At 41.4% G+C, this 26,354-nt stretch overlaps 1 long non-coding RNA gene across 1 annotated transcript; it reads right to left on the bottom strand.

The window, feature by feature from the left end:
* Window positions 1-11,189: 11,189 nt before the first annotated feature.
* Window positions 11,190-16,520, bottom strand: LOC116758747. Its single transcript, XR_004351217.1, has 3 exons — window positions 16,351-16,520; window positions 12,756-12,947; window positions 11,190-11,655 (listed from the first exon to the last, which is right to left on the bottom strand). It is a non-coding gene; the product is annotated as an uncharacterized LOC116758747 (long non-coding RNA).
* Window positions 16,521-26,354: the final 9,834 nt, after the last annotated feature.

A 26,354-nucleotide genomic window follows, 5' to 3' on the forward strand; every position in this document is an offset into this window, starting at 1 on the left:
AACAAAAAGATAACTACACAATTGGGAAAAAATTATGGAAAGCCTAAATGAATGGAGGGATATGCCATCTTCATGGATTGGAAAGCACAATATTGTAAAGATGACAGTGTTCCCAAATTGATCTATAAATTCAGTGCAAGCCAGAGCAAAACCCCTGCTGTTTTGTGTGAGAGTATGTGTCTTTGGTGGGTATTGACAAGTTGATTTTGAAGTATATGGGAATGCAAAGTGCTAAGCATAGCCAAAACAATATTGAGGAAGAACAGACCTATAGGACTAACAGTATCGGGTATCAAGACCTGTCATGTTATACGGAGTGTAGAATTATTGTAAAAAATATACAAATAGACAAAAACAATAGAATTTAGAGTCCAGAACTTGATACACATGTATATGGTCACTTAATTTATGATAAACTAGAAAAACATATTTGTTTAAAATAAATTGTTCTAAAGCAATTAGAAATCTTTCAGGAAGAAAAAAATAAATCTTGATCCTTACTTTACATTACACATCAGAAACAATTCTAGATGATTGCAATCTAAACTGAAACAGAAAACAAAAATTTCTAAAAGTAGGAGAACCTCTTTGTGCCTCGGAGTAGTTAATATTTCTTTAGAAGGACATAAAAAGTGCTAAACATAAAGGATAACGGGCTATGTTAAAATGAAGAACTTTTATTTTTCTGAAAACATGATTGAAAGAGTGCCAAGGAAGTCCGCAGAGTGGGATAAGTTATGTCTAATACATAATTCAAAATGAGGACTTGTATTCAGAAGATATAAAGAACTCCTACAAATCGACAAGAAAGTAAACAAACATACAAGTCAGTCAATGGAAAAATAGTAAAGACTTAAGTAGACACTTCACAAAAGAGATTAGCCAAATGGACAATAAACCTATGAAAAAGTGCTCAAGTTTATTAGACATCAGAGAAATGCTAACCAAAACTCCAATGTGCATCACATCTACCAAAATGAGTAAAACTAAAAAGCTAGATGATACTAAGCACTGGCTAGGATATGGAGCAACTATAATCCTGTATATTGCTTACAGGACTGCAAACTGAAGGTATCTATGAAAGTTGAACATACGCAACCCTATAACTCAGCAAATTTTACTGCTGAGATATCCAACAGAAATGCATTCATATGCTCCTCGAAAGACATGTGAAGAACGTACTGTCATACTAGCCCACGTGCAGTGTCATACTGGAAACCACTCAAATGCCTGTCAATGTCAACACTGTAAATAAATGTTGTATATTCACATAACAGAATACTAAGCAGCAGTGACAACAAACAAATGACAATCACGTTCAGTAACATGAATAAATCTCACAAACAGAATGTTGAGCCAAAGACAGAGAAAAGGACATAGCACATCATTCTATTTATATAAAGTGTATAAAATAGACTTTATTGTGTCCAGAGTTAGATGGTGGTTACCATAATGAGTGGATAGTGGTTGGAAGTGGGCATGACGAGGCTTCTGAGGTGCTGGTTACCAAGGATGTTCAATTTGTGAAAATACACCAAGTTGTACACTCATGATTTGTATACTTTTCTCTATGTATATTATATTGTAATAAAAGGGTACCAAAACTCAATTCCTGGTGGACTGATAAATATGACTACTTTAACAACGTCTTGGATAACATAATCCCACTGAAGGGGGAGAAGAAGAAAAGAACTAACTTAAGTTACTTTGGAAAACAGGATGATGATTATATTCTGTAAAGCTAAAGATAAAAAGAACTGTGTAGAAATACTGTACTCTAGTGTTCCTCATAAAGGGCATGGGTTAGGAATTCTGAAACTAATTTATGCGTGTATGACATTTGAACAAATAAGTGAATACATTGTAGGTCACGACAGCTGGGTTTTTCACTATCAGAGAAAGAAGATAAAAATTAGAGAAATGGGAAGAGTCAAATGAGCCCTGTGGTGTTGGATAGAATCTATAGTATCAGCATGAATTCATAGCTTTTAATATACACACACACACACATATACATAGATGTGTGTGTGTGTGATGTATCCCTATCTACATATACTTCTTATTCCCTTCTGTTGAAAGGGCCTAGAAGCAATGACACCCCAGTAGCAATGAGCACACCTAGTGCCAAGATCTTGGTTCTAAATACCAACCTATAATTCAAGGAACCAGGGATCCTTGGAAAAATGATTGAGTCTAAGGTTTGGACAGGGAAAATACAAGGTGAGCATGGAGCATCATATGGAACCAGAAAGGAAGGAACTGCAAAGGGAGAAAAAAAAAAAGGTGGGTGACGTTGAAAAGGCACAAGAGCCAGGACTTCCCTGGTGGCTCAGTGATTAAGAATCCGCCTGCCAATGCAGGCAACACGGGTTCAATCCCTGGTCCAGGAAGATCCCACATGCCACAGAGCAACTAAGCCTGTGTGCCACAACTACTGAGCCTGTGCTCTAGAACCCGTAAGCCACAACTAATGAGACCACGTGCCACAACTACTGAAGCCCACGCACGTAGAGCTTGTGCTCTGCAACAAGAGAAGCCACTGCAGTGAGAAGCCTGCGCACCGCAATGAAGAATATCCCCCGCTCACTGCAACTAGAGAAAGCCCGCGCACAGCAACACAACTCAGCCAAAAATTAATTAATTAATTAAAAAAAAAAGAAAAGGTACAAGAGCACAAAATCTGGGGCAATTTGAGGAACAAAATAAATATGAAAAAAAGGAATATAACCCAAAGAATAAAATAAGTATCTATGAATCCATATTAATACAATTGAATAAATAAACGGGAGCAAAAGGACAGCCCTTCCCCACAGCAGAACTTCCAATTTATAAATTTGGAAGGAATTATAGAAGTAGAAAATTACTACCAGGCAAACAACATAGTAATAATTATTGCAGGCAAGAATCATCAAGGGATGCTAAAATTAGTGGCTGAAAGTCTAATGAGAAACAGGGTGTTTGCATAGTCTCAAAGTATCTCCCCAGGGGATACTTATTATTGACAAAGGGAAAAACAGTAACTTTACTTTGGAGAATCCTGGCACACACCACCTTAATCAATTGATCAAAGTCAACCTGGACATAATAAGATATATTACTCTATGTGCCTTCTGATCTGATGCACTGAGAAGCACAACATCACATCCATGGTATCCTTGCCCACCGCCCCTGCCCAATGCATAATCTCAACTAATGCAAAAAATTGACAATATCGAGTGCTGCCAAGGATGTGGAGAAACCAGCATTCTTATGTATCACTGGTGGTAATGCAAACTGGCACAGCCACTTTGAAAACCTGTCTGGCAATTACTTACTCATACAGTTAAACATACTCTTACCATATGACCCAGTAGTTCCATGCCTAGTATTCATCTGAGAGAAATTAAAGCTTGTGCTCACACAAAGACTTATACACAAATTTTTATGGTGGCTTTGTTAGTAATAGCTAGAACTGGAAACAACTCAAATGTCCACCAACTGGTGAATAGATAAACAAATTGTGGTACATCCACACAATGGAATACTACTCAGCAATGAAAAGGAGCAAACTACTGATATACCAACATGAATGTATCTCAGATACATTATGCTAAGTGAAGAAAGGCCGACTCTAAAGGCTCCATGTTGTATGATGCTATTTATATGGCATTCTGAAAAAAACAAAACTACAGGGATTAAAAACAAATAGGTAGTTGTCAGGGGTTGGGATTGGGGAGAATAAGCTGACTACAAAGGCACATGAGGGAATTTTAGGGGGTTGATGACACTGTTTTATATGTTGATCGTGGTAGTGGTTTCATGACTAAATATTTATCAAAATTCAAAACTGAATGCTAAATAGGGTGGCAAAAAAGAAAATAAACAAAAACTTCTTAAAGATATCATGTTTATAGTTACTAATGCTTAAAATAGTGTTGATAATCATAAGAAAACATCAGACAAACCCAATTGGGGGACATTCTACAAAATTACTCTTCAGAAGTGTCAAGGTGATAAAAGACAAAGAAAGACTGAGGAATTGCCACAGCTTGGAAGAGACCAAGGAGACATGTCAATTTAAGGCAATGTGGGAATCCTGGATTGGATCCTGAACTGTAAAAAGGATAGTAGTGGACCATTAGCAAAATGAGATTAAGGTCTCTGGATTAGTTAATAGTATTGTGACAATATTAATTTTCTGGCTTCAATAATTGCACTATCATTATGTAATGTGGAGTATGTTACTCTTAGGGAAAGCTGGATGAGGGGTACACAGGAACTCTATTATTTTTACAAGTCCAAAGTTTTTGTAAGTTTAACATTATTTCAAATTAAAAAGTTTAAAACCATTCATAATTTCTATTTATCAAAAGATTCCATGAGACTGTAAAAAGGCAATCTACAGAATGGGAGAATGTATTTACAATATACATATCCAACAAAGAATTCATTTCTATAATAAAGAAGTCTTACAAATTAATAACAACAAAAAATATATATATATATATCACATTAGAAAAAGGACAAAAATTGTGCAAGATTACTTCATAGAAGAGAATATCTGACTTGGCCAATAAAGATAAAAGTTGTGTAGTTTCATTAGTCATCATGAATGTGCAAAATAAAACCACAATGAGATGCCGCTACACACTTAATAGAATTGCTATAATTAAAAGGCCAATAATTCCAAGTGCAGGCAAGGATTTGAATTAATACCGGATTTTCACATCCCTTTGATGGGAGTGTAAATTGGGACAGTCCACCAAAGGTAAAGATATTTGTGCTTTGTCCCCCAGCAATTCTGCCCCTCAGTATACAGAGCTAAAACGATATGTGTATATATTCATCCAAAGACATCCACAAAAATGTGATAACAGTACTATTTGTAATAGCTCCAAAGAGATGCAAACCGAACGTCCATCAACAGAAATTGCATCGTATTCACACAATGGAATAGTATGCAGCAGTAAAAATGGAGAAATCACCACTACACATGATAACATAATTGAATCATACAAACATAATATTGAGCAAAAAGAGGGAAAATTCCTCTGTGATGACAGACACCAGCACAGTTGTTACCTTTGGGGAGAGTCAGGCGGTGATAGAGTGGGGAGGTGATGACTGGGTGGGCCTGAGGGGATAATGGTTACGTCTGTGTGTTCACTTCATGAAAATACATTGAGCCGTACCCTTATCCGCATGTGTTACTCTTACAAAATATTTAATTCTTAAAACCTTTTGGAAAGAAAATAATAAAGGAAAAATAGAAATGTTTTCATAAAACTATTTAAAAGTCCCTTTGTTTTGAAGAAAACACAATTGTTCTGGGTAAAGCACTTCTCTGTATGGGTGAAGAAAACACCTGGGATAGACCTTTTAAATGTAGGTGTGATATAAAATCTGAGACTTCTCTATGCTGAAACAGTCGCAGCAATGTAAAGAAATGCCAAAAGCAAGCAGACAGAAAATTAGAGAAGAAACTAACCATACAAATCTGGAGAACCAAAAACAAACAAAAAAATTAGTTTCTAAGAAATTAGAGAAGTGAAAATACATGTTTTATATGCTAATCAAACCACCCTGGCATGGTGATTTTGGGAATCAGCCTTCTCAGAGTGAAAGCCATGGGGTTACCACGTAGGGCAAGGATAAAGAAAGAAAAAGGTACATTGCATAATGAAAGGGCATCAGAATGAAAAGAAAATAATTTCCTTGGACATGAAATGCAATCAAGTCAAGACCCATATTTTATCTCTGCTGGAGGCAGTCTTATTTGTTAGTAAAGTGCTGGGATAATCAACCATTGTTCTCCCTGACAAGACCGTCAAAACAAATACAAGCTTCTTAGCTCAGTGCTAAAAATGTCTGAGCCTTCAGAGAACAGCTGGGCAGAAAGCAATCTTGTTCAATTTCAGCACATTTTCCCCTAGTATTAGGCTGTCCGAAATGCAACCCACATCAAAGCATCCCAGACATCCGCTGCAGGGATAGACCTGTCATGTGAACACGGCCTATCAAACTTGAGCAAGCAGAATGCACAATGAAACCACTTTAAACTTGTCCAACTCCACATCTACAGGAGCAAAGACTTTGAAGCATAAAAAAGCTACTCTAAACAAATAATTTCTTTGAGTTGCTTTTTATAAATATAAAAATATAATGGTCTGCCTGAAAAATGCTGTGTCTTGGTAAGGCTCTGGGAGTGTTAGAAATGATTCATGATCTCTTGGCTATCTATTTCAATATTGCCTAAGGGACACCTTCTTCTAAGCATTTTCGGAATTATTCTCCAGCTATTGTCAGCTTTTATTAAAGTATGTCTTATTTGTGGCTTTGTGATTTCTATTAATTACGAAGTGCATCAATTAGGATGTTTGGGATTGCAAGTAACAAAAAATTAAAAATAACTGATTTAAACAATACTTCTTTTATCAAGTAACAACAATCTAGGGTGTAATGTACAACATGGTGACTACAGTTAATAATAGTGAACTGCATATTTGACAGTAGGTAAGAGAGTAGATCTTAAAAGCTCTCATCAAAAGCAAACAATTTTAAACTATGTATGGTGACAGATTTTAACTACACTCACTGTGGTGTCATTTTACAATATAAACAAACAACAAATATTACCTTGGACACCTGAAACTAATATAATATGTTAATTATACTTCCATTTTTAAAATAAATAAATAAAATAAAACAGAATGCCAGAGGTAAAACAGTCCCAGGTGGGTTAACTTATTTGCTCAAATGGGTCATCAAAGGCCCAAGTTCTTTCCATATTTCTGCTCTCTTGTCTTCATGCTAGGTCCCCTTATGGTCATAAGATGGCTGCCACAGTTCCAGGCCTCACATCCAGACACTGAAGTGTTAGATGGATAGGAAGTGTTCCTGTGAGTCTCTTTTTATCAGTGAGAAAAATATCTTTGCAGAAGGCCTCTCAGAAGATCCATCATCATGTCTTATTGGTCGCAATTGTGTCATATGCCCATGTCTAAGCCAAAAGGGATCACAATGCAACCATTAGACTAATTTACTTCTAAACACAGGGATAGGGCAAGCTTTCTATGACTGATATGAGGGAGGAATGGACACCCAAATATATGTGGGATCCTGCCAGTTAAGCAGAAAGGGGAACAGGCTGTTAGGTGGGCAACCATCTGTGTCTGCAACAATTGGGATGCAGAGCAAAATATGTTTAACTAAGTTGAATTTTTGGCTTAACCGTGGTATGTGCAGAAAACCTTTTAGATTGTGACCTTGGTTATTGAAAATTATTCTGAAATATTAATCCCCTTTTTTCTCTACTATGTAAAGTGGGATGACATCTTTGGTGCCTCTACATGGTGACACTCCTCTTCTCCTGCCCTTTGAGACCTCCTCCTTTATCCCCATCCTCAGGAGGGCAGGAGTAAACCTCAGCATCCACGTCTGTACAATGGGCTGTTGCCTCCTTGGTCATAGATGATTGGAGCTGAAGTGTGTACAGTGGACACCAGCTGGACCAATCAGCTTCTCTTCCCTGGGAATCTGGAATGGGGGCACCATCTGATTGCATCAGTATCTTCAAATGGTTGGGCCTGTAACACAAAATTTCCAGAATTGTCGGGCAGCTGTCTGTGTGTCATTCGGGATGTGAAAAGCTGATGTTTGGGACGGTAAAAATGAAATAGATATACAGAGAGACATAGACACACATTTTGGCTCTGTAAGTCCCCTTGAAATCCACCCCCCCCAACACACACCCAAATCCAGATCCAAGCTAGCTTGAAGTAGCTTACGTTCCTTGCAGCCGAAGAGTCCTAACCCATACATGAGAGCACAGCGTCCCTTTTCCGGGGTGACTGAGGATTCTGTGGCCTTTTAGGGTCATCATTAAGGACTTCAGTTCTCATTAGTCAGAGTTCCGTGTGCAGAAAACAGAAGAAAATGAGTCATACCTGTCATAAGTTCACCGCAGAAGTTGCTACAAAAGTTTCCTTTGTTTGAAGTCCATCCTAACTATTGGTTCAGTTTCTAAAGCTTTAATTCTTTTCCCTAAGGAAGTATTCAAACAAAACACTTCGCAGGAAGGACGACAGTCAAGTGCAAGTGGTGCATGCAGTGCTGTGGGCCGGAGAGGCAGGTAATGGGACTCACACATACTGAGCTCCAGCAGTCTGCTCTCCACACATTGTTTACTCCATCCTCACCACATACTCTGCCGCAATCACTGTAAAACCATTCTACAAATGAGGAAACAGAGGTTCAGAGAAGCTGATTGATTTTGCTAAGGGGAGGAAGATTTTAAACCCTGATGTGAGGAGAACCACAGCTAATGATGTTTTCACTATTTCACGCTGTCATACAGGAGAAAAAAAAAATGTGCCTTGATTGGATGTCCCATTAGGTAGATTCTGATTAATGGACTTTTGACTCTGGTTATTATGAATATTTACCATCCTAATATCAAATCATTTGTATATTCCAGGAAAGAGACACAGGGAGGATGACCGCCTAGCACCAGGTCTATTAAGGTATTTCTGCATTTTTCTAAATTAATCATTCCCACATCTGGGAGAAACAGAGGACAAGAATTTTTAGCACCTTATTTATAAAGGCGGAAAACCCAAAAGCCAGAGAAGGTAAGTGACAGGTGCAGGAGCCTTACCTGGACCTAGAAAGACTTTGTAACCATGTGGCTCTGACTATCACAGTAGGTGTACATTCTTAAGCTGTTGATTTTTCTTGACTAATTAAAGCTGATTGGAGTTTTAGGGCTGGGCTTTGTTTTTGTTTTCCCCTATCTTTCACATACTGGAACTCACAGGCTGTCTTGCTGCTGCCAATTAGCAATAATGTTGGAGAAGAGTTAGTCCCCCCTGTTCCCAGCTTGTATGGGAAGCTGTCAGAACGAGATTAGGGAGAATCAGGCAAAACTGTACATTTCAGTGTGGCTTGTTCCTAGCAAGACAATCATGCAGATGTTTAGATCAAACCTTCCAGTCTCAAAATTGTCACGGACGCGTAAAGCTGCCCACCTGGAATATGCTGCAGATCGGAACCAAATATTTATCCTCTCCTGCTGCTGTTCTGTAGGCCAGTTAACTTTTCTCAACCTAGTGACTGTTTTCTTCGTTTTATTTAGATTTAAAAAACAAAGCAGCTGACTTGGTTTTCTTCATTATGGAGAAATGTCACATGCTTCTTTTGATGCATTCCAACATTACAGACATAAAAGGTAGAAAGGGAAGATTTGGATTGGAGTTTGTAATACTGTCGGTAGCTTTTCCTGTAAATCTTGCCAATGTCAAGAACATCTTGGGGAATGTAAACCACAGGAAAACTCCAATTAGTCAAAATGTCCAGGGGATGGGAGATTCCAGGTTATCCCGGAGTTACCCAGAAAATCCTTTCCCCATCAACGCTTGATGTTGAAATCTTACTGAAAGGTGTGAGTTGCATTTCCTGCTCTAAGAAGCACAGCTCACTGTGAATGGGATTTAATGCTTCTCTGATAGTCGAGGGTCAGCCTGGACCTCAGGCTAAACATTCTGGACCCCAATTCCCATTGTCCACAAAACAAAACAGGAGATTGGGTAGAATTTGTACTTGACCCCAGGTCATGTTTTTGAAGTTCCTTGAATAAGCTTCTTCCATGTATTTTGCTCCTTTTTCCTTGTAGAAGAAGAAAAAAAAAAGTCTGCAAAACTGGGGGCTTTGCCTATACAAATTCCAGTAAAATCAAGATTTTACCGGATTTAAATATTTTCATTTAGTCCTAATGGAAGATGCACTGAGGCCTCAGCCATCAGGAGTTGGGAGCCATCCTTCCCTTGGCCTCAGGCCCTGCACAGGTGGAACTGGAGGAGAAGCGAGTCCCTCCCTTAGCCCTTCCCCCACTATCAACCCCCCCACCCCCAATAGAGAACAGAACGTAGGGGCTCTGTATTTGGTCGTTTCTTCCCACATCATTTGTCACTATCTAGACCAGGGTTTCTCAGCTTTGGCACTACTGACATCTTGGGCCATACAGTGCTTTGCTGTCTTGTGCACTGTAGGATGTTTAGCAGCATTTCTGGCCTCTACCCACTAGATGCCAATAGCATTCTCCCGACCGCACTGCCCCCAGTTGTGACAACCAAAAATGCCTTCAGACGTTGCCAAATGTTCCCCAAGGGGCAAAATGCCCCCCAGTTGAGAGCTACCAGTGTAGACAGAGGCACGATTATTCTTTTTTCCCCCCTCTTGTCAAGATTATGAGTTTTCTTGACCTTGGCAAGTAATTTCGTAACATATTTCCTGTGCTATTTTATGGAAGAATGCAAATAATTCTCTGATGAAAGTAATATTTTGATTTGAATTGTGTAAGGCAGGTCTCATTAAAACAACTGCAGGTTTGGCATTGTTTTTAGAAGGCAGTAGATTTGTTTTCTGAATCAGTTCTGATTTTGAGTTTTAAATACTGAATTTTCATACTTTCCTAAATTTCCTTTGAGGTCACTGTCATCACGGACATGAAGTCAGTGTCTTAGCCACAGTCTCTCGTGTGGTACTGTCATCCTCAATTTCATATTTGCATCCATCACAGAAATATTTTTACTACTGTTGCTGCTTCCTAATGCTTAAGAGATTTTCCACCCACTGTTTTTTTTTTTTAATCCCTTATTCCGTCTCTCCAGTGGATTGAGTTACATTTAAATTAGATGTTCTTAAAGAACAGTCAGTAGATTTCAAAAAGAAATCTGCTAAATTGGTGCAATCCAGGGGTTAGTTTTATAGCCCTTATTTTAAGCCTACAGAGGTATTTATGCTATAGAAAGAGGGAGGGGTTAAATTGTTTTGGATAAGCAGATTTTCTGTATGTTTAATGCTGCCGTGAAAGTCTCTATACACAAATCTCTGTGCACACGTCTCAGCAGCACTTTCAGCCAAAACTTGAGAAGACAAATACAGGGTCAAAGGGTATGAATTTTTAAATAAATTTATTTATTTATTTTTGGCTGAGTTGGGTCTTTGTTGCTGCGTGTGGGCTCTTCTCTAGCTGTGTTGAGCGGGGGCTACTCTTCGTTGCGGTGCGCGGGCCTCCCACTGCAGTGGCCTCCCGCGTTGCGGAGCACGGGCTCTGGGCGTGCGGGCTTCAGCAGCTGTGGCTCACGGGCTCAGTAGCTGTGGCGCACAGGCTTAGTTGCTCCGCGGCATGTGGGATCTTCCCAGACCAGGGATCAAACCCGTGTCCCCCGCATGGGCAGGCGGATTCTTAACCACTGCACCACCAGGGAAGCCCAAAGGGTATGAATGTTTTAAGGCTCAATACATACTGCCAAATTACCTCCAGAAGGTAGTGCCCATTTTCAGTCTCTTTATTGGCAATTCTCTTGAAGGGTTTCCGTCTTGTTCTGTCAGCCTCCAGGCCCGTGAAGACATTTCCCACGGGACATTCTTCAGCTATGTCAATGGAATAAGATCCATCTCAAGATATCTGTCGACAGCCTCCCTGGGCCCATCTCAGACCATCTAATATATTTTGGGAAGATGCTGGTGCAGTTGCCAAAAACAAGCTTGCAATATTGAATCAGGTTTTCCAATCAGTGAGGTTGCAGAATTGGACTGTGTTAATGGTGTGTGACAATCTTATTCCAGTATCCAGAGACTCCTAGAAGGAATGTTTCCTTGTAAATTTAAGGGCAGCTGCAAGAGAGGGAATGTGGATTACCTTTCAAGTGAATTCTGTAGCGCTCACACCATCCCAACCATGTTGTAAACCTGGCAGCAAGACTTGATTGCCAAGCCTCAGCTTCAGGCAAGACTGGGGAGAAAAACACTACTTTGATTCAGGGCTGTAGTACTTAGAAAGGCACAGTGATGCCGTCTGACTCTCACACATGCAACTGGTACCCTGAGTGGGTTTGTATTCCATGCCACCAAAGACACATAAGTGTGATAACATACGTGCCCCCAGGAGATAGAATCAGCTTTCTTACAGTGTATGAAATGGTCTGTAAATTGGAAAGCACTATACGTATACGAGTTTATTACATTTGTCATTGTATTGTTATGAGCTCTGAACTGACTCTGAGATGTGGAATTGAAAGCATCTAGAATCTATCCATTTTATTTTAGACACACAAAATTGTAAGTCCCTTCCCTAAACCCTCCTTGGCCACTTGAACTCTAAAGAATCATGGAGTGCAAATCAGCCTTAGTTTCAAGAGGCTGGTATAAATTTCAAGCGTTCAGATGGCCAGAGTTGCCTCTGCCCTCAAATGGATGATGTGTTCTCTTTTCTCTGTACCACTGGCTGAGTCACTTTTTGAAGTGTCACAAAGTCCCCAGATATCCAGTCTGTTCCTCAGCTCCCTGGACCATATTGTCCCCTTGGCATCTAGTATGAATGAAACAAACCACCAAAGCCAGAGCAGATAGAAACCACAAGGAACACATAAGAAACAGAGCTCGGGGCCCACCACCTTGCCAATGAGGCAGACTGGAAAGGCAGGCCTGACCTGAATGGTTTCTCACTATAAGTACCTTTAATAAGAATGTACAGCCACCCTCAGACAATCTCAAAGCATCTTATCTGTTTCTCCTGTATGTGGCTTGTCAAGGATAAGAATGGCCTGATTTCTTTCTGTCATTACAAGGCAACCAAAATGGGGATTAAAACAGCTAAGATTTTTAAAGTACTTTTACCTGTTATTTCATATGGTCGTTCCAATAATTCTACAAGCCAGAACTTTTTATGTCTTTCAGAGAAAATGAAACTGAAGCCCAGAGAGGTTGTGTCTCACCTGAAGCTACACAGGAAAGAAGTGGCAAAGCGAGGACATGAACCCCAAACTGCCTGACTTTAAGGTCTCTGTTCCCTCCATTATCGCATAGTGGAGTCCTGGGTTGGGATATTCTTTCTTGTTTGGCTTCTGAGATAACCTCGTCCCAGCAGATCCACAATCTTCCATCTCTGCCTCAGAGCTGCTATTGAGCTGTTGAGGGAAAGGAAGTGGGTAGAAGGTGAGAGATCCAGTCAAAACGAAAACTTAAGAAAATTACTTAAGTGAAAAATTACTATTACAAGGCATGATATAAATTTGCTTATAACTCTGTGCAATTTTTGTGTTAATTTTTCTATGTAAATGAACCCATTCTAATCTACATCAACATACATACTTTACCTGTGTCTTCCTACAAATTTTTGTTTAGTCTCACACTCCTAGTACCTGGGAGCCCTGGCCATCTGTGTTACACCTAGAACTTAGAATTGCCTTTCATTTTCCTTCAGTCCTGAATCGGTGTGGAATTCAGGGACAGTGCAGATAAGAGTGTATGATTGTGGCAGACACAGGCTGCCCAGTTAGGGTCCCATTTCCAAGTCCTCTCTGCCTTGAGCTGGGCTCAAGAGACTGGGAGGCAGTGAAGAAGCAGGGGTGTTCCTTCTAGCTCCCTCTTTTCCCTTCCACCTGGATGCAGAGAACTTTGGGGCTGAAGGGCAGTGATTCTCAAACTTGATCATACATCAGGATCAACTGGAAGGCTGTTAAAACACAGGCTGCTGGGCCCCATCCTTAGAGTTCTTATTTAGCAGACCTGGTTGGGATCTGAGAATACGCAAGTCTTATAAGTCCCAAATGTTGCTGATGCTGCCAGTCTGGGGACCATGCACTGGAAACCACTGCCCTAGAGCAACGCCCTAGTGCAATCCTGATTGCACTTTATACTCCTCTGAGAGGTATTTTAAACATTTTGATGCCCAAGCTGCTATTTAAACCAATAAAATCAGAGTCTTCTGGGGTGGGGGACGCATGTATCAGCATTTTTGAAGCTCATCAGGTAATTAAAAAGTGCAGTGAAAAGTTGAAAACTATTGCCTTAAAGTGGAGCCTTACGATGGAAAGAACATGGGTTCTTAAATCACTAAGTATAGGAAAGCAGTCTGTCAGTGAGAAGTATCCACTTTAGATTGTTATATGAACAAGAAATAAACTTTTATTATGTTAGGCCGCTGAAATTCTGGAGATGATTTGCTATTGTAGCCAGCATTATCCTAACTAATACAATAATGGTAACTATTAAGAACAAGTTTTCAGAAATTCTCTTTTTACCTCTTGCCTTCTTCTCCTCTGATAAGGAAAGTATCTATCTGATTGCTTCCAAGACACTTATTGGCTGACATTTTCTAAAGGTGACATTTCAGTGGGAATAAGGTTCTAGCACATGTAACATAGTAGTCTCTTTTTCTCACTCTTCCTTGCAGCCAGGATGGCAGGGCAGCCCTACATTCCCCTCTCCCCACCCCTCTACTTTCTCTCTGCTTGGATACACATTCATCCTTCCACCTGGGAGCAGATTCAGAGTTCTTGACTCGGCCTGACAGGTGTTAAAGTAGCCAGGTGAAGCCCAAGATCGAGTCGCTCATGCTAAGCCCCACATCAGCGAACCAAAACTTAACTGAGTTTCGAGGCTCCATTCTCCCAGAATAGGAAGACTGAGGTCAACCAATCAGGGCTTTCCCGCTCAACAGAAGTTACCTGACACAAGTTACCTTCTCCGAGGCTTCCTTTTGCTCCATGTAAGGAAAGCAACCCTGCTTTAACCAATCAGTAAATGCCCAGTATAACCTCCTTGCCCCTGCTCACTTTGGTCTATAAAAAATCTCTCGCCTGGTATAATGCATTGGAGCACCTTTCCAGCTGCTAGACTGGATGCTGACCAATTCCCAAATGACTGACTAAAGCCAATAAGATCTTTAAAATTTACTCAGTTGAATTTTGTTGACATAGGAACTGGGCAGAAACTGGGTAAATATTCTGGGCAAAGGTGACACAATGCTCTTTTCCTTCTCTGACGTTATGTCAAAAACCGAAAATCAAAACCAAACCAAACCACAACGACAAAACACCTGATTCAACACATGTCAAGAAGTGCCAGAGACTATCCAAACTGAGAATATCTGAGAATTGGGATTGAACAATGAGGAGAAAGAACATGGGTTCCATCCTCCCTTCCTGACTTTGCACTAGGGCTTGGGACCAAAGCTCTCTGTAAAAATAAAGTGCTGCTAATTGCCTGCATGGGGCGCTGCAGAGAATGGGGTCGGTAGCCAAGACAGGATCCAGGTGATTCTGGGTCCCCCTGGCCAAACGTCTTTGTATACCATCCCTGAGCTAAATAGATGGTGTAATTGAGATGGTAACATAAACCCTTAAAAGGCATGGTGACCAACGAAACGACATGGATGACTTTTTGAGAATTCAACCCATATCTGCCTTCACTTTAAAGCACTTAAATCACTTGAATAATAAACTGGACAGATTTTTTGCCCATAGAAACATCAAGTGTTACATGGAAACGAATGGAAAGGTTAATGGCTCTACAAACATATTTTGCAGCTTCTGCCTTCTCATGATAAATGTGAAGGGACAAATACCCTCAGGTGAGAATTTCTTTCCCGGCTGAAGGGCTGTGATCTGCCCCCACTCCCCGCCTCGCAGCTCTCATTCTTGGCGCCTCCTCTCAACTTCCCCTAGTGGGAGAGAGACAACTCTTTCAGCTGCAACCAACAAAATCCAGCCCGACACAGTAGGAGCCCAAATAAAATTCACTGAATCACGTAATCGAGAGGCTGGAAACAGGACTTGCTTCAGAGATAGACTGATTCCGGGGCTCCAGCACTGTCCTCAAGGTCCAGCGTCTCATTCTTTTCCCGACTTGATAGTATTTCCAGACATGCGCTCGCTACAGCGAGGAAGATGCTTACCAGGTGTTCAATCTCACACCTCTCATTCAAGTCCAGCGAGGATAGACCGAGAATCTCCTTCCCAGAATTCCCAGGGAAAGTCTCGTTGCCTCTCTAATTGGCGCTAATTAAGTCATATTATCAATGAGCCAATCATTGGCAGCCAAGGAAATACAATGCTCTGATTGGCTTAGGCCTAAATCACATGCTCTATTCCTGACCCCTGGGTCTAATCCTTCTAGAATCACTTGATTGAAAAGGGAAGGGGCTGGTGAAGTTGTCAAAAGAAGGAGTGGATTCTGAGTGTCCAGAAAGCCACAGATGCCCGCCACCGGTGCCCCTAACTTCCCAAGTCAGCTCCAGAAAATTCTTTAACTGTTTCCTCCAAGAGGAGCTCGGCAGGCACGTCTAACTTCTTATACAGCTTTTCCAACTAGTGGCGATAAAAGGGGCTGATAGAAAGGGGAAGTTGGAGACAAGAATAAGCCTAAAAAGGGAGCGGAACCCTGGGGCAAAGATCTCCTGGGAAGTAAAAGGCTGCTGGAATGAGGGCTGTGTTGCCTGATCTGATTGTCATTACCCGGGCAAAGTAGCCCGCGGCACAGACACTGGATACTAAGTGTTGGAGATATTCTCTTTCCGAGGAGACTCACCAGGCGGGTGCTTCTTCCCCTGTTAGCTCCCGGCCACTTCTCTTTCTCCACTCTCTTGACACACACATAGATCCTTTTATGACGCTCCATGGAAACCAGAGATGGAATAAATCAAAAGTGGTCAGAGGAACCATTGTTCTCCCTTGTAAAATAACTGAACCCTTGTTAATTTGTTGCCAGCCTTACATTTCTCCCGAGAGCTCGCCATTGGATGGAGGCTGTAAACAGGAAACTTGAAACCCTCAGTCATCCTTTGTATTACTTATTGTTTGTGGGCAGCTGCAAGGGATTCGCCATCACAGAGCTTGTGAGTCCTAGTGGGGAGATGAGCCGTATATATTTCTAAGACAGAATACCCGGAGGAGAAACTTCATTTCTTCAAAAACAAAGTAGAAATGCGGCTCAGGGATGAGGAAAGGAGCATTTTTTAACAGGTGATGGGTTTGCCAGAATGGTAAAGTAACTCTTGGATTTACTTGGTGTACAATCAGCAGCCCCCCACACTGTGGCCGGAAGAAAATATAAAAATTCCTTCTTTTCCTGCGGTACAGCTGAAGATGGACTACAGCTATTGAGAATACTGAAGTGTTGGGGTAATAGAAGGACAAGGCAGAACTACTCCTGTCCATGCTGAAGAGAACCCTTATTGCAAAGATGGTGCCTAGTGAGGGTTAGGAACTAGGGTCCTGGTGCCAGACTGTCTGGGTGTGAATCATAGCTCTCATACTCACTAGCTATGGGACTTTGGAGAAATCACTTAGCCCTTTTCTGCCTCAATTTCCTCATCTGTAACATGGGAATAATAATAGTATCTACCACATTGGGTTATTGTGACTATTAAGTAAGTTATTATATGTAAAATACTTAGGAAAAAGACCAGCTCAGTGTAAGTATTTGTATGTATTAGCTGTCGTTATGACTAACCACAGAAATAAACGTGGCAGCTTAACAGAACATTAATTTATTATTGTCTTTTCTATATTTCTTTATGCAGGGCACAGGGCAACCTCTGTGTGGCAGCCAAGGGCTGACCTCAGCACAAGGGCAATTCCTTATTAAGTATGCATTTCTTTGGGAGTATGGGCGCCGTTGTCAGAGTGGGCGCCTGTGTGTCCAGCCTCAGGCCGGTCTAAGAACCCAGTATCCTCGCCTCATTCTCTGTACTTGGATCTGACTCTTACCAGGATGATTAACGACTGAACTTTCTCTGAAACTCTTCCCACAGAGGTATGAGCTCAACCTTTAACCTCAGAAGTTTCTTCGTGGCCGAACACAATGGTCAAATATCAGTATAGTTCTCAAATTCTGGAACTTTTCAGTATAGATCCCCAAATCTGAGTTATTTTCCCTCCTCTGGAATGTAAACCCCGTGAGACTGGGGACTTGACGGTGTTTGTTCACCAGTGCATCTCTGTCTAGAATCAGGTCGGCACTGGATTTGTTTATTGAGTGAATAAATGGATGTGACTGGATGGAATCAGCCTTGACTTTTACTTCACACAGAATATCAGCCTCACAGCCCAGGTTGGGTTTTGCCCAGTTCCATTTTCTCAGCCATGACTAGTGCGTGAGGGAGCTCAGACCTGCTGGTGCTTTCTGCAGCCTTCTTGGGTCTCCACTCTGTAATTCCCAGTAGCTTAGCCACTCCTCACCCCCTCATATGCCCAGAAAAACAAATTAAAGTGTAGTCTAAATCTCTTCAGGAGGGAAGAAAGATTTTCTTCAAATAAAAAACAAAATCAAGCAATATTGCCTGTGAAACAGGCAATTTACCAAATGAAACATTTCTCATAGTAGGGACCAAATGGATTACTGGGTACCTTCAATAAAAATCAAGGTGTTATCTTCCAGGTTATTTGATTCTGTGGGGTCTCTGTACCTTTCATTGCCTTGAGCTGTCTTACAGCTTTGTAAGTGGTAGCTAATCGGTACCAATGCAAATAATTCTTTTCTGTAGACATATGTAAGACGTTTCTCTTGCTCCATAGCAGACTACCACAAATTTGACAACTTACTGTAACATAAATTTATTATCTTGTATTTTCTGTGGGTCAGGAGTCCAGGCATGTTAGCTGGGTCTTCTGCCCAAGGTCACAGCAGGCTGACATCAAGGTCGTGACCCGGTCTCTTCTGGGGCTTGGGTGCCTCTTCCAAGGTTACTGGTGGCTGCCAGAATTCATCTTGCAGTTATACATCTGCGGTCCAGCTTTCTTGCTGGCTGTCAGTTCTCAGATTCTAGAGGCTGCCTGCCATTTCCTGTCATGTGCCCTCCACTGCTTGGAAGTTTGCCTCTCAAAGGCCAGCAGAATCTTCATGCTTCAAATCTCTTCCTTCAGGAAGGATCTGGTATCTTTTAAGGGTTCACTTGATTAGGTCAGACCCACTCAGGCTAATCTCCTTTTTGATTAAATCAGAGTCCCAAAGATTTAATTACACCTGCAAAAATCCCTTCACTTCACCTTTGTCATCTAATGTAACCTAATCATGAGAAGAAAGCCATCATATTCACAGTCCTGCCCATACTCAAGGGGAGGGGATTATACAGGATGTATACACCAGGGGGCAGACAGCTCAAAATTCTTCCTACCGCAACATGCAAATAGATTTTGAAAATTGCCCCTACCACCCTCCGTAGAGCCCGTTTTGCATCTATTAAACAGATTTATATCAACCTCTACATGTATGTATCTGCTTTTTGAATTCTCCCCTGAACTCATTGTATCATCTTACTGGTTCCTTAATTAATGAATGAGTCGAATAGAATCTTTGACATGTGTTCATTTTATATTTGTATGAGTCATGAGTTTAAAAATACTATACTTTAACATCACCTTTATAATAATAATTATCTCATAGTTTCTCTTAAAACAGTGGATGTGTTGTTTACTTTTACATGCATAGCTAAAGGGTTCTTTCCCTTTTCCAGAACTTACCCCAAAGAAGTATTCAGATTGTACCTCTTGACACCTGATACTATTTGCTGCTTTGAGAGGATGGTGTTTCTAGATTTTACTGATCTCACTTGAAGTGGCTTAATCCTGGCACCCAGTAACACCAGTACTATCTCTTTAGCATTAAAAAGGGCAAACAACAGGCCCACCTTACCACTTTTAGGTTAACTTCCTCGTTATGTACAAAAAATATCAAAGGGCCCTGCTGATATTTTCTCCTGGAATCTTGGGCTTCTAGGATTTTGCTCTTGGAGTGGGCAGAGGGTTTTCTCCCCTCTGTGTTCACAATGATGCACTTTTCTCATCCCTAGCAGCGATTAGTAATCTGTACTTAGCATGATGCCTGATACAAAGTAAGTGTTCGATAAACGACAGCCCTCTGCTTCCTTTCCAGCCACACGGTGAAGAGTGAAGAGAGAAAAGACATGGGATCCCTGCCTTATCCTGGGCTCAAGCTCCTTGAAGGCAGGGCACATCTTTCACAAGTGAGTATGGCTCATAGCCCACTCCTGCTTGTTTTCCTAAGCAAAGCAAAATCTTGCTTCTGCCAGAGAAACAAACGAAAGCATCGTACCAGTTAAATAATATGTAATAGCTGTATCAGTATCCTGTCTTCTCCCAGTCAGCTAACTTTGTAATGTGTAAATGCTTATCGGACATACAAAATCAAACTACGTAAACTGTTGTAAAGTGGCAGGAATGATTCCGATCAGTCTGGCAGAGTACAAGGCCACAGGAATTGTATTTTGCTTCCCTTTCTGCAGTTGAGGTAGGAGATAGATGGGCTCTTGGTCTGGACAGCCGATGTTTGTCCAGTGGAGTAAAATTGAAACTCTGTTCTCACCCAGACACTCCAAGGACAAAGCTAGTGTCAGAAGCTGAGCTCTGCTCAAGTAAATAGATAAGGGGCCCACTCCTTAAGTCAGGGAAAACTTCCCTGTCTGCACATGCGCGGGAAGGCTCTTGGGCGTCTAAAAGGGAGGGCACCCCATAATACCTGTGGACATGTACCCACAGGCCTCTGTGGTGGGATCCATCTTAGCAAAAAGTTGCGCACGCATCTTGGGGAGGGTCCTAGGACCAGTCAGGTGTAAAAAAAAAAGAAACAAGATAATCTGCCAAATATAAAGAAAGACCCGGAAGGACTGTCCTGTATAAGTGATTTAAATCACCTCTTTACTGCGCTCCTCATTCAGGAGCCCACACTCCACTCTGGGTGTGTATTTCTGCCCTGCTTCTGACTTAAATAAATAAACTGCTTCCCTGTGTGCTCTCCCATATGTTGTGCTGTGTCTCTAATAATAAACTTTGTATCTCGTTTGTGGTTTTTTTTTCCTCCTTGAAACATTTTTGCTTTCAAACGGGGTAAGAATCAGGGAATTTTGCTTCTAGCCTCTAGCCCCTGCTGGACTGGCGTCTAAGTTCAGTCCCTGGGCAGCGAAATAAGATCCTCCTCAAGACTACTGTCCCTCCAAGAACACAGTCAGGAGCCAGGCTGACATTCTGGACAATCATAGCAAAATGATTTTCCTGTCCAAGTTTAAAAGGCATCCATCCAGTGTTTATAACTGGTCCCCCCAGTCTACCCCTCATGCTACCTCCCTCTCAAGTTCCCTCTGCCTTCAAAAGCAAAGTCTGTACCACCATAGCTTTTGCCTCCAGAGTCATTAGCATATATTGAGTATGTTTCAGTAAGGTGTGTTCTGAAGAGACAGAAAATCCACATGACTGTCTTTATCCATTTTTCATTACTACATGGTAAGGATGACACAACAAGCTGATTTAGAAAAAGCATTAAAGAGGGGGCTTAAGATGGGGAGAGGAAGTGTAGCTTGCAATGTACAACTTGAAAAGGCATTCAAGTGTGAGCAATGCAAATCTTTGACATTGCTTCCGGATCCACTGTTATAGGTTACATTGTCAGCTACCTGTATTGATTATTTTTTTGTAATTTATTTGTTAGAATTTCTGCTAATGGACACTTTCGAATCATCTTCTGCATTTAATGTACCTAATACCCATTGATCAGGTCATTGGCTTATTGGTTATCTACTTTGCTGCTAAATGATTCTCAATGATTGCTTTTTTCATTACACATTTTTATTCCTGGAGCAGCTTCTACTGTGTCCCATTACACTAATGGAAATTTTTTTTTTTTAGGCGGTATGCAGGCCTCTCACTGTTGTGGCCTCTCTGGCTGCAGAGCACAGGCTCCGGAGGCACAGGCCCAGCGGCCGTGGCTCACGGGCCCAGCCGCTCCGCGGCATGTGGGATCCTCCCGGACCAGGGCACAAACCCGTGTCCCCTGCATTGGCAGGCAGACTCTCAACCACTGTGCCACCAGGGAAGCCCTAATGGAAATTATTGATATGGAAATTATTAGGCACTGAGCTTACGAATTCTATGATACACAATAACATTCCATTTCTTCAAATGGTAGAATTGTTCCTGTATAATTAGCAGTAAATATTGACATGTCAGTGAAATTAATTTATTTACTATAAAGCAAAAGAACAAGAAGCATCTTTAGAAAGGAGAGGAAACACCAAATATTTTGCATTACTATGCATACTTTGGTAAAAATAAATATGGCGAGTTCGGTGTTTATGTTTAACACTTTGTGTTGAAAATTCTTTAACATCCCTAGTTAAACACAAGAATGTTTTTGGTTATAGTTGCTGTAAACACGCCCATGTTACAGATAGAAAAGTTAGCCTCAGAGTCGCTAATATCTGCATTGTGTTGTCCAGTATGGTAGCCACTAGCCACACGTGGCTGTTGAACTCTTGAAATATGGCTAGCCCAGGGCTTCCCTGGTGGCGCAGTGGTTGAGAGTCCGCCTGCCGATGCAGGGGACACGGGTTCGTGCCCCGGTCCGGGAAGATCCCACATGCCGCAGAGCGGCTGGGCCTGTGAGCCATGGCCACTGAGCCTGCGCGTCCAGAGCCTGTGCTCCGCAACGGGAGAGGCCACAACAGTGAGAGGCCCGCGTACCGAAAAAATATATATATATATGGCTAACCCAAATTGAGATATGTTGTAATTATAAAATTTACACTGAATTTACACCGAAGTTTTAAGGTTTAGTATGAAACAAAAGAGTGTAAATATTTAGTTAACATTTTACTGATTATATGTTGAAACGATAGTATTATTTTTTAAAGAATTGTTTGATGTGAACCTTTTTTTTTTTTAAGTCTTTATTGAATTTGTTACAATATTGTTTCTGTTTTATGTTTTGGTTGTTTGGCTACAAGGCATGTGGGATCCTAGCTCCCCAACCAAGGGTCAAATCCGCACCCCCTGCATTAGAAAGTGAATTCTTAACCACTGGACTGCCAGGGAAGTCCCGAAATGATAGTATTTTGAATAGTCAATAAAAATAAAATATATTATTGAAATTAATTTTATCTCTTTCTTTTTTTTTCTTTTAGTGTGGCTACTAGAAGAATTTAAGTTACATATGTGGTTCTCATTATATTTCCACCGGACAGCACAAGTCCTAAGTGGGTCGTGTCTAGGGCTGTGCTGTCCATTAAAGTAGCAAATAGCCCCACATGACAGTTATATTTAATTCAATTTAAAATTCAGTTCCTCAGTTGTATCAGGCACCTGTCAAGTGCTATTGCCATATATGGCTAGTAGTTAACCATTCTGGACAGCACAGGTAGAAAAGACTTACAGAATCCTAGAAAGTTCTACTGGGAAGCGCTGGCCTAGAACATCACTAAGCAGGCATTGGAACTAAGAATGCCACTCTGCTAAGCCATTGTCCACTGAGTTTGTAAAGAAAATAGATGTGTCATAGTAAAGGTAAAACTGTGCAAATAGTGATAGCATGTCTGTGGTAGTGATGGTTATTAAATACGGGATTCATCCTTGGAAATTCTCCTCTTCTAAGTGCTGCTCAGGATATAGCTTCAGAGACGATGCTGATCCATTGGGGTGACCACCTAATTTTGATGGACAGAAAAGATGTCAATTAGGTGGAAAAAACTAGAAACACTTAGTATGTTTCATTAAGTTTTAGCGAACACGAGTTTCTGTGTCAGCTCCAATTCCCTCTTTGTAGGGGTCTGGAATCTGCTGTCCAAAGAAGTTAGGCTACAGAACAGGGTCTAGGTCTCCAAGTCAGTGAACACCAGTGTATGTTCTGCTGGGCTGCTGCCCCTCCATTAAGGGAGTAATGAGATAGGTCTGTGTGTTTAGGGGTTAGGGGACTACAGGATGGGGAGGTCACAGATTTTAAAGTAAGCACTTAAGGGGAAAATTCTCTAAAGTCAAGGGTCAAAATGATTCCTAAACCATCACCTTAAGAATCACAAGCCAAGTTAAATTTCTTTAGTCTCTCTTTTATTTTAGCCGTGACCTCTTCTCCCTAGCGCCAGAGAAGGCCCAGGTGTAGTCCAAACAATATGGCAAAGAGGTAAAGGGGGAAGTGAACCAGAGTTTCTCATTTTCTTGCTTTGACACACTCTCTTTTTTGTGACGGAAGGGGAATGGGTGTCCAAACACATCTATTCGAACATGTACACAGTGGAACACCTCTGCCGTTTTGTTTGCTTTATTCTGTTTGTCCAGAAGTGAAGACACAAAGGGAATTTGTTATGATTGCCCTTTGTTTTCAGAGAAGGAAACCAAGCCTGTGAGTGATTAAGTCCACTGTCCAGGGTCACTAGCTGGTTAGCAGGTAAACCAGGATTTAAACCCAGGACTCCCTGAAGCCAAACTCTGCTTTACATCAAAATACCTGTCTGGGGCACCCAAGATGGGGTGCAGTAGTATTCCCTGCTGCCAGCATTAATGTAGGTGTAATGAGTTAACGCTGTCTGTTGTTTCTGAGGTGCATTTCTCAGCCTGTGGGAGTCTCCACGCACTGGAGTACAGAGGCTAAGGATCTTTGTTTTGTCCCTGATAAATGATCTGCAGGCTCTTAATCCCAGTTGCAGGTTCCTCATTTGTAAAGCTGTTGGCATGTTTGCACTGAGCAGAGTGGTCTCTCTGCCAGCTTAGCTTCCCATTGCAGTTTGGGATTTTTTTTTTTTTCTTTTTCAAGATTTTATAGAGCTGAGTATAAAATGGCAATGTTTTCATAAACGCTTAAGCATCTTTAGTGAAGTTAATTTATAGAATGTAAATGTTCCTCTCCGGCAGTTTAAACCCAAATTCCTCAGCAGTGGAGTGGGGGCAGAGAAACAGGAAACCACTCTGTTTCATTGTTCGTGCTCAACAATAAAAAATTAAACGGCCTGAAAAAATGCAAGCCAGAGAGAATTTTTTTAGACATTTTCTCCTCCCAATTTGAGTGATGGTGATGAACACAAAAATTGCATGCTTCTCTTTTCTTTTTTTTCCCCCCCACAGGGCCTGGCAGCTGTATCTTGGACCTCTGGGGTGACCCAGCCCACATGGCACAGTGCTGGGCACGACACCCAAGCAGTCACTCAGTTACCTTTGCCAGCTGCACACCTTCCAGCCTTCCCTTGGGAAAGGCGTGACCGGCCGGTGAAAAGCTGCATTGGGCAGCCCCACAAGGCCCTTTTGCACAGTCTGCTAGAGAGCTTAGCACTCAGCCAAAGTCTGCAGGAAGCTTCCCGTGGTAAGGTTTTTTTTGAGCTACTTTCTGCTTCTATTTTATAGCCCCATCCCTGTTTTAGTGTCTTTTTTTTTTTTCCAAATTATGAGACAGCATGAAATCTGCCTTCTCTGTTCTGTTCTCCTGTGGTACCAGGCAGTATATATAAATAAGTAGGTATTTAATACATCAAAAGAGCAGGCCTTTCTCCTCCATTCTTATCTATGGCTTTAGCAGTTCAACACCTCCTTTTATCTCTTGTCCCTTAACCCTAATCACACCCAAAAGATGCTAAATCCTCTGTGGATATGATGACTTCTTTTTTTTTTAAATTGTGCATAGCTGACACCATCCTAGCCTTCAGATCAGGAGATTATGGACACTGTATACGAACAGAATGAATTCAACAACTAACATTGAGTAAGTGCTAGTGCTCTGTCAAGTGCCTTATAAAAGATACCTCATCCCATTCAATTCTCGCAACAATCCTGAGACAGGTGCTGTAAGCATCATTCTCATTTTGCAAATGAGAAACAGGATCAGAAAGATTCTGTAACGTATCCGGGGCCACGCGTGTGGCTCGTAAATGGCAGGGCAGGCACCCTCATCCGAGTCGTGTATGTCTCAAGTGCCGCACTGAGCGGAAAGCCAGCTTTCCAGATTGCCCGTGATGGAACAGGAAGACATTCCTCAGGCTGGGTCTCCAGGCTGACCAAGACCAGAAGACAAGGTAAATTCGGGTACCTCTCATTACACGACATAGTTCCATATTTGGAAATCGTATTAGTCCAGGCTAAGGTAGACTCTGCTATGATAATAAATCCCAAAGTATTAGTGGCTTAGTGTAATAAAGGTTCATTCTGCTCACGCAGAATCCACTGTGGAAGCCCAAGCTGGGTGGAGACACAGTGTGTGTGTAGTTGCTTCAGTTAACAGCCTGAATGAGAATTCAGGCACCAGACCTGTGAAGAAAGAAGCTTCCAGATGCTTCCCGCTCTTAGCATCTGAAGTCACCTCCAGTCACCTCACATCTTCTTAGCTAAGGCCCCAGATATCATGGAGAGAGAGAGAGAGAAGTCATCCCACTGTGTCTTGTCTGAGCAGTTCTCTACGGAATGCGTGAGCCTATTTAAAATGATTGTTGTTTTGTGGGTGGCTGGTTCTGAGTCCATAGATAAACGCAACATACACACTGGATCTGCACATGCTGCAGGGTGTACCTTTCAGTCACTCAACAAATATTTACTGAGCACATACGAGGAGCCAGATGCTCCTCCGGGCATACATCAGTGAACAAAACAGATAGAGACTCCTGTCCTCATAGTCCACAGGGAAAATAGTTGCTGGTTTTTCCAAATAATCATTTTAAATGTTTCTCTAGGAACAAAAGTAATATTTGCTATTCTACAAAATTTGAGAAATATAAAAATGTTTAGAAAATACAAAAAAAATCCAACAGAAAATGATAATTACCATGC

The sequence above is a fragment of the Phocoena sinus genome, chromosome 8 (genome assembly GCF_008692025.1).
Source record: "Phocoena sinus isolate mPhoSin1 chromosome 8, mPhoSin1.pri, whole genome shotgun sequence".
NCBI lineage: Eukaryota > Metazoa > Chordata > Mammalia > Artiodactyla > Phocoenidae > Phocoena > Phocoena sinus.